Source organism: Halichoerus grypus, chromosome 12 (assembly GCF_964656455.1).
Source record: "Halichoerus grypus chromosome 12, mHalGry1.hap1.1, whole genome shotgun sequence".
NCBI lineage: Eukaryota > Metazoa > Chordata > Mammalia > Carnivora > Phocidae > Halichoerus > Halichoerus grypus.
Window position 1 is genome coordinate 28,210,554 of NC_135723.1, and position 14,696 is coordinate 28,225,249.

Below are 14,696 nucleotides of genomic sequence, written 5' to 3' on the forward strand. Positions count from 1 at the left end.
GATTTTTACAGTCACACGCTAGTAAGTGGCTGAATTGTGACCAAAATTCAGATCCTCTAACTTTTTTCTAGTGTTCTGTTCTCCATTCTATGATGCCTTCCTAAATCTATGTTACTTTATTTTTCTGATTTTTGTTATAACACTAAACATTGTTGAACTATGGCCAGTCCTCACATTCTTTTTGCTCAGGTAGATAAAATGAAGTAAAAAAGCAAAACAAACCAACAAAATTGTTCTAAGAGGGTAGATTTCATGTTAAGTATTCTTACCACAATAAAATTTAAAAGAAAAGAATATTGTTCTAACTTAGGAGTTCCAGACTAACTGTTCTCCTGTTTTTTTATGTTTAAGAATGGGTCCATAATCCTCATGTGTATGTTCAGGCCATTGTTTAGTTAAGGTTTTTTCAGCAACAAGCTGCTAGAGAACATGACCACGCCCTCAGGTGGTGGTGAGCATGGGTGTGCACATAAGACCTGTTCACTTAACTGACTTAATCATGATTTTCCTACCAACAGGTAGTGGACCCACTATTGCTAAGAACAATAATTTGACTCTTTAATTTCACAATTTCCATTTGATTTATTTTATAGTTCTCATTCCTCTGCTGAAATTTCCTAATTTACTAAGACCATGTTTTTCACTAATAATTTCAACATATTTTTCTTTCATTCTTTTAATAAATTCTAAGCGACTTTGAAGTATTTGTCTGCTAAGTCAAACAACGGTGCCATTTTGGATTTGATTTTTATTGGCTGTTTCCCAGTTCCTTTATGTGTCTACTGATTACTGATTGAAAACTTAGAAAACTGTGGATAATGCATAGTATAGACTCTGATTTCAGTGTTAACAGGACTTTCACTTACGGTGGATCACCATGAACTTGAAAAGTCATGGTTGTATGATTTCCTGAAACTGCATCTGTGAAAAGCCCAAGGTATCCCCAAGTCCCTCTAACTTGTTGGGTCAAACTTCAAATTCTGTCTCTCTCATGGATTTTATTAAGGCTTTTCTTTCTTTTTTTTTTTTTTTAGGGCTTTATTGTTGTGGGTCTAACGCTGGCACAGGCCTTTGGTTGCTTCAAGGAACCACTCCATTAAAATCCAATGTCAAGGGGCGCCTGGGTGGCTCAGTCATTGGGCGTCTGCCTTCGGCTCAGGTCATGATCCCGGTGTCCTAGGATCGAGCCCCGCATCAGGCTCCCTGCTCCGCGGGAAGCCTGCTTCTCCCTCTCCCACTCCCCCTGCTTGTGTTCCCTCTCTTGCTGTCTCTCTCTGACAAATAAAAAAATAATAATAATAATAAAATAAAATAAAATAAAATTCAATGTCGAGGCCTTTAAGAATGAGCACATTCTCTCAAGGTGTACACTGTATTCTTTACCTCCTTCTCTCTGGTTTAGCCCTTTCTTGTCATTGCTGGCTTCCCATTACATTATTTATTTTTCCTCCTACTCAGTCATACTTTTAAAATGATTCTTTTAATACTTTATCCAGCATTTTTCAATGTTCTACACCAGAAGTTTACCTCCAAACTTCTAGTCTATTCTAGTTCCAGAGAAGAAGGCCTTGTAATATAATCACTTTGTTTCCTAAATACAATGGTTCTTACCACTGGGTAGATAAGAACTTTATGCAGATACAGAGCTTTCACAGCATAAGTGAAATTAGGTTGAGCATCTTTCAATTAAAGAAGCAGACAGAGGGCGCCTGGGTGGCTCAGTTGGTTAAGCGACTGCCTTCGGCTCAGGTCATGATCCTGGAGTCCCGGGATCGAGTCCCGCATCGGGCTCCCTGCTCGGCAGGGAGTCTGCTTCTCCCTCTGACCCTCCCCCCTCTCATGTGCTTGCTCTCTCATTCTCTCTCTCTCAAATAAATAAATAAATAAATCTTTAAAAAAAAAAAAAAAAAAAAAAAAGAAGCAGACAGAAATGACACAAAGCACAACCAACGTATGAAGGCACAGAGGCCTAGAGTCAGCCTGGAACATTTTCTCTAGGTGAGGAACTATGTACAAAAGGACCAGATATTGTAGTAAAAAGACCAAAAAGAGAGGGAGCCAAGAACTTGGGAATAATTGTGGCTAAGTGTCTGGAAAATTTTATAATATATATTCTTACATAAAACCAAAAGACCATCTTGACTTTCATTTCTTTCAACCTTTTTTTTTTTTTTTGGCTATTTTCCAGAATTGTTCTTTCAACAGCATTTTTTTTTCAAACTTCTTAAATATATCATTCCATATAGCCCTACAATTTACAAGAGGTTATAACCTTTTTTTGATCTTCATCGTTCCTGATCTGAAGTTAAACCCTCTGAACTTTGCTTTTCTCTTCTAGAAAAAAGACATAATAACTACTTCCTTGAAGGACTATTATGAGAATAAATGAGAGCATATGTGAAAAATTTACCACGGTCTAGCATTTAAAAAAAAAACAACACACAGTAGAATGTTTGTCTGTATGACAAGGGAGAAGCAGGACTATTGCTTTTCTCTGCATATATATGATAGGTCCTTCTCTACATCCATGCTAGTGAATTAGGAGACTTCTCCATGAACCATTACAATTCCGATCACCAATTTCCAATATGTTAGGGTTTTTCCCTATACCACCAAGCAATTCTTTGACACAACCTGCTCTACAATTCAACTTAATTCTGATACTATCTATATGGAGATCCCACAGGTTAAGTGTTCAGTCCTACAAGACTGTCCCCCTCCCCCCCCCAACTTCAGTCACAAATTCAGGTTGTCACCTATGCTTCTGACCTACTGGCTACAGATCAGAGGTTCCAACTACCCCCAACTTGGGTTTGATTGATTTGCTAAAGCAGCTTCCAGAAGTCAGAGAAACATTTTACTTACTAGATTACTGGTTTATTATAAAAGAATATAACTCAGGAACAGTCAGATGGAGGAGATACATAGGGCAAGTCAAGATGTGGGGATAGGGCATGGAGCTTCCATGCCTTTTCTGAGTGTGGCAATCTCCCCAAACTCTAGATGTTCACCAATCTGAAATCTCTCCAAACCCTGTCCTTATGGAGTTTGATGGAAGCTTTGTTACATTGGCGTAGTTAATTAAATCATTGGCTACTGGTGATTAATCTCAATCTCCTACCTCTTTCTACTGCTCTGGGGTGGATGGGTGGGTAGACAGAACTGAAAATTCCAACCCTCAATCTCAGGGTTGGTTTCCTGGCAATCTGCCCCCATTAGCAGGTAACCTAGGTGCATTTCAAAAGTCACCTGATTAACATAACAAAAGACACTTTTATGATTCTCATCACAGGAAATTCCAAAAGTTTTAGGAGCTCTATGTTAGAGCCAGACAAAGACCAAATATGTATTTTTTTATTGTCAATCACAGTATCACAACCATACTTTGACAGGGTGCAACCAATTGAGGATTCAGGTAAACCCAAACATTCCCCTTACTCAGAAGTGTTTCAAGCCAGAGACAAGCCTTTTATTCTACAATTCTCAGAAGCCATTTTAAAGGGTTCATCGGGAAACTGCTTATAATCAATTGTCTCATATTACTCCTTATGTTCATGCCTTTTTTTCCTTCTGTTATCAACTTTCCCTACTTAACCATTTTAGTTATAATTAGTCTCACATTAGCCCATTTATCAAAATCCTTCAGCTGGAGCTCCACTGGCTTATGTGAAAATTAATAAAAGGAAACCTCATTTAGAACAGAGTTGGGAGGCCAGCCGAGGGAGCGTTCATGCCCAGCACTAGTTGTCAATTGCAGAACCCAACAGGAAGAGAGGGACCTTGCAAGTAGATACTACTCTACTATCCCATCAAGAGGAAAGAAGACTTTTTTCCTCCCCTGGCAACAGCACAGCCAATAAGAGACAGTCACAGCTTGGCCAATGAGAAGCCACTATACTCTGAACTCCCAATTTACTCCAATGGACTTTCAGTTTAAACAATCTCTCTCAACTGCCACCTTTTCTCTATAAAAAAGCATTCCTCTCCTTTGTTCTCCAGACTTACCTATGGTTTTGCCATAGCTTGCTTGCAATTTTCTGCTATTCCTGATCAAGTAGGCAGTTAGCTAGATGTAAGCAGGGAACAAGTGCTTTCAGACTGATAAAAGGGAGGAGGCTAAGTTCCAAACTGCCGGACAGACCCAGGGGATATGCATGCGTACTTTCCCATCACCCCTACCCTACAGTGACCCAGAGCTTTGCTATAATACATTTACATTGTGGTTTTAATCTCTCCCAGGCAGAAAATGGCCACCATGACAGTTCTGACAAGGACCGTATAAGGCCTCCCAACTGGTAAGAGGAGCCTCTTAGATGATTGGCTATAAGCTTAGTCAGAAATCGCCCTAGCTATGACCCATAACCTATCCAAACATAAAAAGCAAAGACAACCCTGACCCTCAGGGCAGCTGCCACCTCTGGGCCCGCCTCCTATCCCATCTTGAGAGTCTACTTTTGCTTCAACTGCTATTAAATCCTTGCTTGCTTAAGAGTTTGGCTCGAGGGGCACCTGGCTGGCTCAGCTGGAAGAGCGTCCATCTCTTGATGTCGCGGTCCTGAATTTGAACCCCACTTGGGTGTAGAGACCACATACATACATACATACATAAACTTAAAAAAAAAAAGAGTTTGGCTCTGAATTCTTTCTTGGCCAAACTCAAGAACCAAAGCCAGGGAACAGGACTCACCATTGATAAACCCATTTCTCCTGGTAAAATAACTAGCAGTTTTATTTTTAAGGTTAACATCTGGGGGTGAAGCTCAACTGAAAGCTTTTCTAAACTTAACCTCTGCTTTGAATTGTGCTGAAAGAAATAATCATGGAACGGAATTTACCAATCCCTGAACTAGTAACGGTGGCAACCCATAGTCAGGCAATCTAACTGTCCAGGCTTGAGTTATGCAAATGCCCCTATATCTGCCCTATTCACACTGGAGGAAACGGTTATCCACTATTTGCAAAGGGATATTTTGTTATCAGAAAAAAAGGGAAAAAGACCATGCTGGGCAGCAAAACCCACAGTTTCCATGGCTCCCTATATATAGTGAAATTGTAGTAGAAAGGATGTAGGAGGGGCGCCTGGGTGGCTCAGATGGTTAAGCGTCTGCCTTTGGCTCAGGGCATGATCTCAGGGTCCTGGAAGCTGAGCCCCACGTCAGGCTCCTGGCTCAGTGGGAGCCTGCTTCTCCCTCTGCCTCTCTCCCTGCTCATGCTCTCCCTCTCTCTATCTCTGTGTCTCAAATGAATAAATAAAATCTTTAAAAAAAAAAAAAAGAAAACGAAAGGATGTAGGAGTAGGAAATGAGACATGTTCACAGCAGGAAGCCGCTCAAATAAGTAAGTTTTGTGTGTTTTTTTTTTTTTAATCCCCTAAGTACTAGACTGAAACAGTAATTTTCTAGATTTGACTTAATCTTCCTCTGAATTCATTTCCAAAGGAATAATGTTGTTTAATCTTATTACCCAAGAAATCAAAAATCCTAAAATAACAATTCAACTTTTGGTTAAACTCAAAGAATGGCACCAGTCATGCCCTGAATCATGCCCTGCTCAGCCATCTTTAATTCCTTGCTAATTCACGGCAATAGAGTGGAAACTTAATAGAAAGAGATTCAGGGGTGGGGGTGGGGGGATGGGGGTGGCACAGGGAGAAAATGGAATGTCTTATGTCATTATCCAAAATGCATTTTCATTTTCTTTTATCAACTTCGCTCATGACTCACTGAAGGATCTGACATGAATTTAAACGTGTTAAATCTATTATAATATGGTCTATAATGAATCTTACTGTTTAAGAAGATGAATATTTGAATATAGTCATTAGGACTTCGAACAAAGAGAGGGAGCAAGAAAAAAAAGTGTTCAGTTCTAAAGCAAGATTTACAATCTTTTGATAGCTTGTTTACACATATATCTTTTATAGTAGCTCTAGTAATATTAGAGCTCTACTGAGATTTTTACAATGCTGACTTCACAAATATAAGGTAAGTCTGATTTACTTCCAAGTTAAGATTTCCACATTGTCCCTGGCTAGTCATGAGACTAAAAGATGCTTGAATCTAACAGCTGTTCAGAAGACTTTGAGAGAGGCTTAAATAGGTACTTCAGGATATGTGTATTATAATCAGCAAAAATTATCTACAAAATATCATTAATCAATAGGTTGCTCTTCCATGTTTTTATAAAGTATTTCTTAAGTTGAAGGAACATGAGAAAGAGACCGTGGTTTATGTTACTTCCAATCCTTTGGCCTCTTAAGGAGAACACATATTTTACAATAAACTTTTTTAAATAAATAAATATAATGCAAACCTATTCACTATTCATTTAAGAATTCAAACTACTGAAGTTCATATTCACTTTTTTAAAAAAAGACTTATTTATTCATATTCATTTCAGAGTGTGTGTGTGTGTGTGTGTGTGTGTGTAGGGGGAGGGACAGAGGGAGAGGGAGAGGGAGAGAGACAAAATCTCAAGCAGACTCCACACCATGCATGGTACCTGATGTGGGGCTCCATCCTAGGACCCTGAGATCATGACTTGAGCCAAAATCAAGAGTTGGTTGCTCAACCCACTGAGCCACCCAGGCACCCTGAAGTTCATATTCACTTAAAATGGTCAACATACAGGAAACCAAATATGTAAGTTTATGTATAATTCTAAGGTTTATGTATACTTACACATATGTACATATAAACATATGAGATATATATACATAGACATATGACAATGTGCATGTATATTCTCACAAAATTCTTAGGTATAACTGATGAATTAAAGAATATTTCTTGCATTTTTTCTTGAATTTTTTATATTATAAACTTTACAAAAATATTTAATATTAAATTTTAATGAAAGATGATATACATTATATTCAATGTACAGACTCTACTTTTGACAAGAGATTACAACTAAATAGTATATAATACATTGTATTCTTGCCTCATGCTTGCCTGTCATTCATGCATTCATTATAAACATTCTCTGAAGGAGACTGAGGACATGGAAACTCAAACAAGGTAGAATAAGAAAAGTTACTATATAAAGCCCAATAAATATAATTAAGCATTTTTAACCTTTATCCTATGTTAATCTCATAAATATGAATTTACCATTATAAAATAAATAACAATTTTAAAATAATTTAGAATTTTATTAATAGAGACAACTCTTCCAGTTCATTCACATGCATATACATCATTATCATTATCAGAAAGTATTTACTAAAATTTACAATTTACAAAAAAATTTTTAAAAATTTTTGTATATAAATAGGGGGGAAAAAACCCACTCTTTATTGATTTTTCTCCACTTTCTGTCCTTGTGCTTTTACTTGTTTTCCCCTTCAGCCTGGAATACACTAACCAGCCTGTTATGGGCTGAATTGTGTCCTCCCCAAATTCATATGCTGAAATTCCAACTCTAGTACCTCAGAACGTGACCGTGTTAGGGGATAAGGTCTTTAAAGAGGTGGTTAAAATGAAGCTGATGTGGTTTTGGAATATAGGTGAGGTTCAGTGGGGTGAGGTCTGGAGCCGACGACCAAGAAGGAATTCTTGAGATGTCTTTGGTGCAAAAAGGTGGTTTATTAAAGCACAGGGACAGGACCCGTGGGCAGAAAGAGCTGCTGCACCAGGGTTGTGAGGCGTGGCTGATTATATACTTGGGAGTTGGGGGAGGTTTCTTTTTTTTTTTTTTTTAAAGATTTTATTTATTCATTTGAGACACAGAGATACAGAGAGAGAGAGAGAGAAAGCATGAGTAGGGAGAGAGGCAGAGAGAGAGGGAGAAGCAGTCTCCTCACTGAGCCAGGAGCCCGATATGGGGCTCGATCCCAGGACCCTGGGATCATGACCTGAGCCGAAGGCAGACTCTTAACCATCTGAGCCACCCAGGCGCCCCTGGGGGAGGTTTCTAAAGAACTTTCATATGCCAAGGAGAACCTATAAGATATGGAGGCCTTGCCAGTCTAGTTAAGGTAGTTTTCCCCTCTAGCAAGGTATTAACATTAAGACAGATGGGAGATTCCTGGAAGAATGTCACACAGGCCCCCTCCCCAGGAGTGTGTGGGGCGGGGGAGGTTGCAGGGTGGCAGCTTATGCTTCGTCTTTAGCTAGCCGTCTGCTCCCTCATCAAAGCCATTCCCATGGAGCCCTAATCAAGTACGACTAATGTTCTCAGGAGAGGAAGAGATATTAGGAATGTGCTCACTCAGAGGAAAGCCCATGTGAAGACACAGCAAGAAGGCCATCTGCAACATCTGCAAGCCAAGGACAGAGACCCCAAAAGAAATGCTGACATCTTGATCTTGTACTTCTAGCCTCCAGGACGGTGAGAAAATAAACTCATTGTTGAAGCGATTCAGTCTGTACTATTTTGTCATGGCTTCCCTTGCAAACTAATATACTCACTTTCCACCATCTAGTACGTCCAAGTTTTGTCTATCTGCTAGAATAGGAAGTTAGGGAGACATGAGTAATCGGGGAAAAAGAGGATGGCAGATGGGAAATCGCCAGGGATCACCCCGTAGCCACCCACAGACCTCAGGTCTCCCTGAGACCAACCTCTTTTGCGGTTTAGCACAGTCTCATAAGCAGAAGACAGGGGCCACAGGGACTGGTCCAACTTCAGAGCATGGGCATTTAAGGAATATCGTGTTGGGTAGTAATGCGTAGGCTGTTATAATATCATTACAATATCATTTGCATTGCAATTTTGGCCCTGTCGATTTCGCCTAGGTGTTCATGGGAAGATGGCAGACACAAACTCACAGAGAAGGTTGAAGGGGAGGAAACCAGGGTGGATACAGAGGGTGGTATAATAATGACGAGATGCAAAGAAGGAGACCAAATAGACATCCCATAAAAAAACAATGCAAAAGTCAGCAGGCTGCTACCCACCCTAGGATCAGCCCACACCCCCATCTCTGGAGTGTACTTGCACTTCGCTAAATAAAACCTTCGCTGCTTTAACTCTCTATCCAATGTCTCAGTTGAATTCTTTCCTTCAAGAAGACAAGAACTGAAGAATTTTATAATCCACTACCAGTTAACATATCCAGCAAGAGCCTGTTGACAGGCTACCTGTTCCTTCTCTTCTTTCTTCCCTTCCTCCCATACTCCCTAGGAGTAATAACTCCAACTTCTTAATTTGGGTACCTTGGCACTTTCATTTCTACTGATAAACATACCACTTTGAAAGCAGGTCTATCTAGGAATCCATCAAAATGCTTGAAACATTTTCTTGATCCATCAAATCATGCTGAATGAGCAAACAGAGATAAGTGAAGGCAGCATGAGTGGACAGCAGGGTCAAAGGAAGAGTTTTTGGAGATAAAAGACATGATGATAGAGGTCAAATAGATGGATAAAGCATAGTTCGTTTTGAATGGCTTCGATTTCAGGAGATCATATATGGATATTTGCTATCAATAGAGTGGGTGAAGGTAAGGATAGGAATGTGAAGGGAGTTTTGGGGCACCTGGCTGCTCAATCAGTAGAGCATGTGATTCTTGGTGTAGGGGTCATGAGTTCAAGCCCCACATTGGGCATGTAGCCTACTTAAAATGAAATTAAAAAAGGAATTTGAAGGAAGTTTTGAAGTCACCCTCAAGAGAATGTTCAAGAAAATAGGTAGTTGAAGGAACTGTTGAGCATTAAGGAAGACAGATCTTGTTGAACCAGACTAATGCCATCTTGGGCAAATCTTCCACGAAGCCCTTTCTGTGACCCAAAACTTTGAGTGCAGCCCCCACCCCCACTTTCTTTCCTTTTGTTTAACCACACTCTGAAGTACACCCTTGGGGCTTAACATCCTTGATCTGCCCCACAGGAGGTATAAGTATGACACACACCTATTTTTCAATACTCTCCTCTTGGGTGGTCCCCTAGCATGTACACCCAGCCTCTAACGCTATACAAGCAGGTCTTAAGGGAGGTGGGGTTGGTGAGATCTTCTCATGTTGCAGCCGCCCAACACATGCCTCTGCCTGTAAGTCCCCATAATGAACCATTTCTGGTCAAGCTGGACTTGTAGGCCAGTTTCTTTGGTCCTACAGCTCCTTCAGCCCTTGGAGGTCATCTTGCATATGCCTCCATTTCGAGACAGTAATGCTTAAAAGTATGTGGTACTGAGGGGAAAAGTCAAATAACATTCCTTAACGAGTCCCTATAAACAAATTTATAAAATTCACAATTTATTTTCTAGAAAATATTAGCACCTCTCTCCTTGGTGAAAACAGAACCCTATATAGTCAATTTGAGGGATTATGGCAAGCCAGACATTCAGAAGAAATCCTGGCTTCAAGAAAAGCCATGCAGTGTACTTTGCTGCACCTGCGGGCCTGAGCAGCTTACAGAGGTCTGGGTACTTACTAACCAGAGAAAGGAAAAAGACACACAGCTCATGGGAGGGATTGGAAGGGGGAAATCTTTTTGAAGGAGTGTCTCTATTTAATGTAATCTATAGATTACATTAAAAAAATATGATCTCAACGTGGAATTTTACTTGATCCCTGCAGCCTCTGAATCTGAGGAGTAAATAATTTAAATAACAACAGAGGCTGAAAGTCAGAAAGGATTTAAACCTCATCAGTATTGAGGCTTAATTCTATAATTATCTCCTGCCCTTTCTGGGGTAGGGAGTGATTGGCTTTAGAGAAATAAAGCAAATAGCAGAAGGCAAGTGAGGCCTGCTGCACTCCACCCACAAAAAGGATTTAAACGGACCCCCCAGCCCCGCCCCCACCAGCCAAAGTCACTGTAAGTATCATGACACACGAGGCCCGACCAGATGACCAGATGGGACCTGTGTCAGAAGTTATGTGTCACGGAATACTGCAAAACATGCCCTTTAAAAAAATTAAAATTTTGATTTTAAAACTGCTGTCCTCATTTACTTGTATTTCCACAAGCTTCTTTGAGTGGGAAAAAGAAGTAGAATTAGATTAATGGTTCTCAAAGCATGCTTTAAAAACCCTCAAGCCTCCCAAGTACTCTCAGGGCTCTGCAAGTTTCTCTCTTTTCTAAATTCACATCCAGATGATGCTGGATTATATTTATTATACTGCAGATACACGGCATACCCCAACACCCTGAATGCAGAAGCAGATATTAGTATTCAACTATCTCTGATAAAGTTGGCTTTAAGGAGATTTGCACACATGTAAACAAGAGCATTCTTCTCATATTTTTGTTTTGTTTTGGAAAACGTGCCACTTAGGTTGACACATAGTAAGTTTATTATTGTTAATGTAAATAGGTTTTTAAATTCTAGAAATCAAATTTAATTTCTACTATGATAAATATCAAGAGATACAATTACATCAACAAATATTCTTTGAAGTCCTTAATAATCTTTAAGAGTGTAAAGACCGAAAAGTTTCAAACTGCCAAGCTATTTCAATGTGAATCACAAAGGACCTGCGGTCTATATTATCTGTGTGAAAATGCTAATCCGGGTTTACCCATGGGAGCACACGGTGCATGTGACCATTGACCATCACTAGCCTCATGATACTTCTCTATCCTGGTGGGTTCTAATGAGGAAACTACCCAAAGCCTGCCCCTATAACCCTTACAGAAAACAATTTCATTTTAGTTCATAACTTTGTGTTATCTGGGGATGCTTATCATCCAAGAAGCAATGAAAATTCTTGCGGGAGAAGATGTAATGACTTACTTTAATAGCCATATTCCTTCCCTTGTCTCTTTTCCCACTGAGAATAATGCTTGGTATAGAACGAACCACTAAGAATTATTTGTTAATTTAAAAAAAATAATTCAACACCATATTGTCAAAGTACCATAGAAGCTATCTAGATAATATAAACTTGGTAGCTGGAGAAAAAGAACTAAAACTCAAAAGGTTACATAAATATGAAAAACTGATTAAGGGAGGATATACAATATACATACATATATATGTATATGTGTATTTATGTGTGTGTGTATATATACATATATATATTCTACTATCTCCTCCTATATGTATATATACATATGTGTGTGTGTGTGTGTGTGTGTGTATATATATATATATATCTCTCCTACTATGTGTATATATCTTTAGATAGATAGATATCTCCCAACAGTGACAAAGACATGAGTCATGGGTAAATTGACAACTGAAAATATTTAGCTGCTGAGATACAGAAACAATGTGAACCCACACCTTTGTTTTCACCAATGAAAAACATTACACATCCTTTAGAACATACAGAAACCATCAAGTAACCACTGATAATATGCAGCATCAGATTTAAAAAAAAATTTTTAGTGAGATATACATCGGTAAGTGTATTACTTTCCAACATTTTATGGATTTTTTTTTTATTTCAGCTTGGTTTTAAGGTTTTTCATCACAATATTATATTCACTCATGTCACAGGAAAAAAGCTGATGCCAAAGAACACTGTCAAAAAGTTTCGCTAATATTTTATATATTAGCAGTTATCTTGACCTCTACTTCTTGATTAATAAATCAGCCATTGTTAATCTTCAAAGTACAGCCCCACTGCCCTTTTTTTTGTAAGCTTATGAATGGTTTCTCAAAAGAATTTAGAAAGCTTTCAATAAATCGAAACAATGAAATCACAGACATGGAACCACGCTATTAGGAGCTTTTCAAAAACAAAGTTCTGGAGGAAAGCAGACCATGAATGTGTCAAGAAATAGCACCTCCCCGGAGTGTTTATGGAGCGTACGCCATGGAAAACTTCTTCTGCAGCCCTCCTATGAGAGAAATAAACTGACTAGAAAAAATCCCCGAAGAAGTCATTGTTTTCTATTATCTCTGATTCAAACTGACCCTTTGAAGTAAAGGTCTTAGGAAGATATTTTCTTTGTCATTTTTGTTCTCTTACTCTAATGTCTGAATCTATAATCGTGTGATAATTAGGTGAATTCTTTATGATTAAAAAAAGCTACAAGTGCTTCTTACATGTGTCTAAATATTCCTTCCCACATAGACATCCGTCACCTTGTAGGCTTTGGCACAAATTTCCTCTTGGCCTATAATAATCATCATCACCTCTTATATGACCGTATACTTCCCATGTTAAATATCAGAGCAAGCAACAGTTTATATAGAACTGACCTGTGTGTATCAATTCTCAAAATAAGAATCAAAGAAACATTCTTATGTCTGTAAAGCTTTACTGTTAACAATACTTTTATATGTTTCAACATTGCTAAATCAAAAAAAAAATGTTCTTCATTACATTTTGGTTCACAATTCATTGGTAGTTAAATGGAATAATTTCAAAGACTGTAATAAAGAAATCTATCCATATGGCACTAAGTGATTTTGTCATTATGTTTATGTATGTTTTAGGTACTTGCTAAGTGTATCTACAGAGGCAAAATCCTACTTATCAGACATTAGTCTATCTGTTGAAAACAGATTTAAATACTTTCTTTTACTACCAGTGGCTTTATCAGGAGAGGAAGCTTAATGTACCATATTGTGATATTAAATTGTATTCCATCTTTGCTGCTTTAAACATCTTGAAGAAATGTTGATTGTTTGCGTTTCATTTTATTTTTCTCCCTCCATTCCATGAAGGTAACCAGATTTTTTGTGGAGTTGAAAATAAAGAAGCTTGTAAGGACAGCCTTATAAGATCTTAAACTCACTGTCTTCATAAAAAGCTTCTAGCCGTCAAAAGGTTTAAAGTCACTGGGAAGTTTAGACTAGGTCACTGATGCTCAAAATGTGTCTGAGAATCCATGGGGTGGGGGGTCCTTGAGACTCTTATAAGAGTCCACAAGGTCATAATAATTGCTTATTGCTAATTACATGATAGGTGATATCATAATGTTGATCGCTAATAGAATGTGTGCTTACATATTCTTATACCCTAAAATTTTCTCAGTTTTAGTTTCTAATAGGATATAAATATCAATAGGACAGAACCCACATAAACGAAGGTTTTCAGGGATCCTCAATAATTTTTAGGAGAGTAAAGAGGAAAAAATTTTATGACCATAATCTAGAAGGGAAGGGAAAAAAGTAGAGTATCTTCTTGGGACTGAGAGGAGTCATGGTGAGAGAGTGGAAGTAAATTTTCCACAACTGGGAAATAGCAGAGATCAGCTTGACCCAATTCCCTAGCAAGGTCTCTGGGGGGGAGGTTGGGGGGGGGAGGTGACAGGATCTCAGAAGGCCGACTACTAAAGCCCTAGATATTCTGCCTCTGCCAAGATTTATGCAGTGCGGCTTGGGAAGGATAGAGCTGAATTACCTGCCCTCATGAAAACAGATAAGTTCAAGCAACTAGAATGTCAAGGACAAAAGTTCTAAAAGATGTACCAAAGCATAGAAAGTTTTTCATTCTTTTTTAGGCAGCCTGTGTAGTCATTTGTTTGACCAGTAACCCCATTTGTCTTTGGAAAGACTTCTCTGGTTTGCATACTCCTGGTATGAGAAAGATTCCATGTGCCTGGGTCCTCATTACAGAAGTCAGATTTCCCCTCTCCTCATACCTTGGTTTAACCAGGAGGTAGGCATGACATTAAGGCCTGACAACCACATGGTCTCTCCTAGGACTGTAAGTCTCGAACTAGTGGCAACAGGATAGAAAGAATTTGGAGACTATTCACCATAGTGATTCTGATGACAGCAGCAGGTGTGACAGATGTCCTGGCTGCTATGCTTCCCACCTCTTTCCTTCTAGGACTCCCTCTATCCCTGTCCAT

General features: G+C 38.9%; 1 long non-coding RNA gene across 1 annotated transcript; it reads left to right on the plus strand.

Moving 5' to 3' along the window:
* The first annotated feature begins 5,291 nt into the window (after positions 1-5,291).
* Positions 5,292-8,360, plus strand: LOC144379658 (uncharacterized). The gene is made up of 2 exons (XR_013442985.1): positions 5,292-5,337; positions 8,182-8,360. It is a non-coding gene; the product is annotated as an uncharacterized LOC144379658 (long non-coding RNA).
* The last annotated feature ends 6,336 nt before the right edge of the window (positions 8,361-14,696 follow it).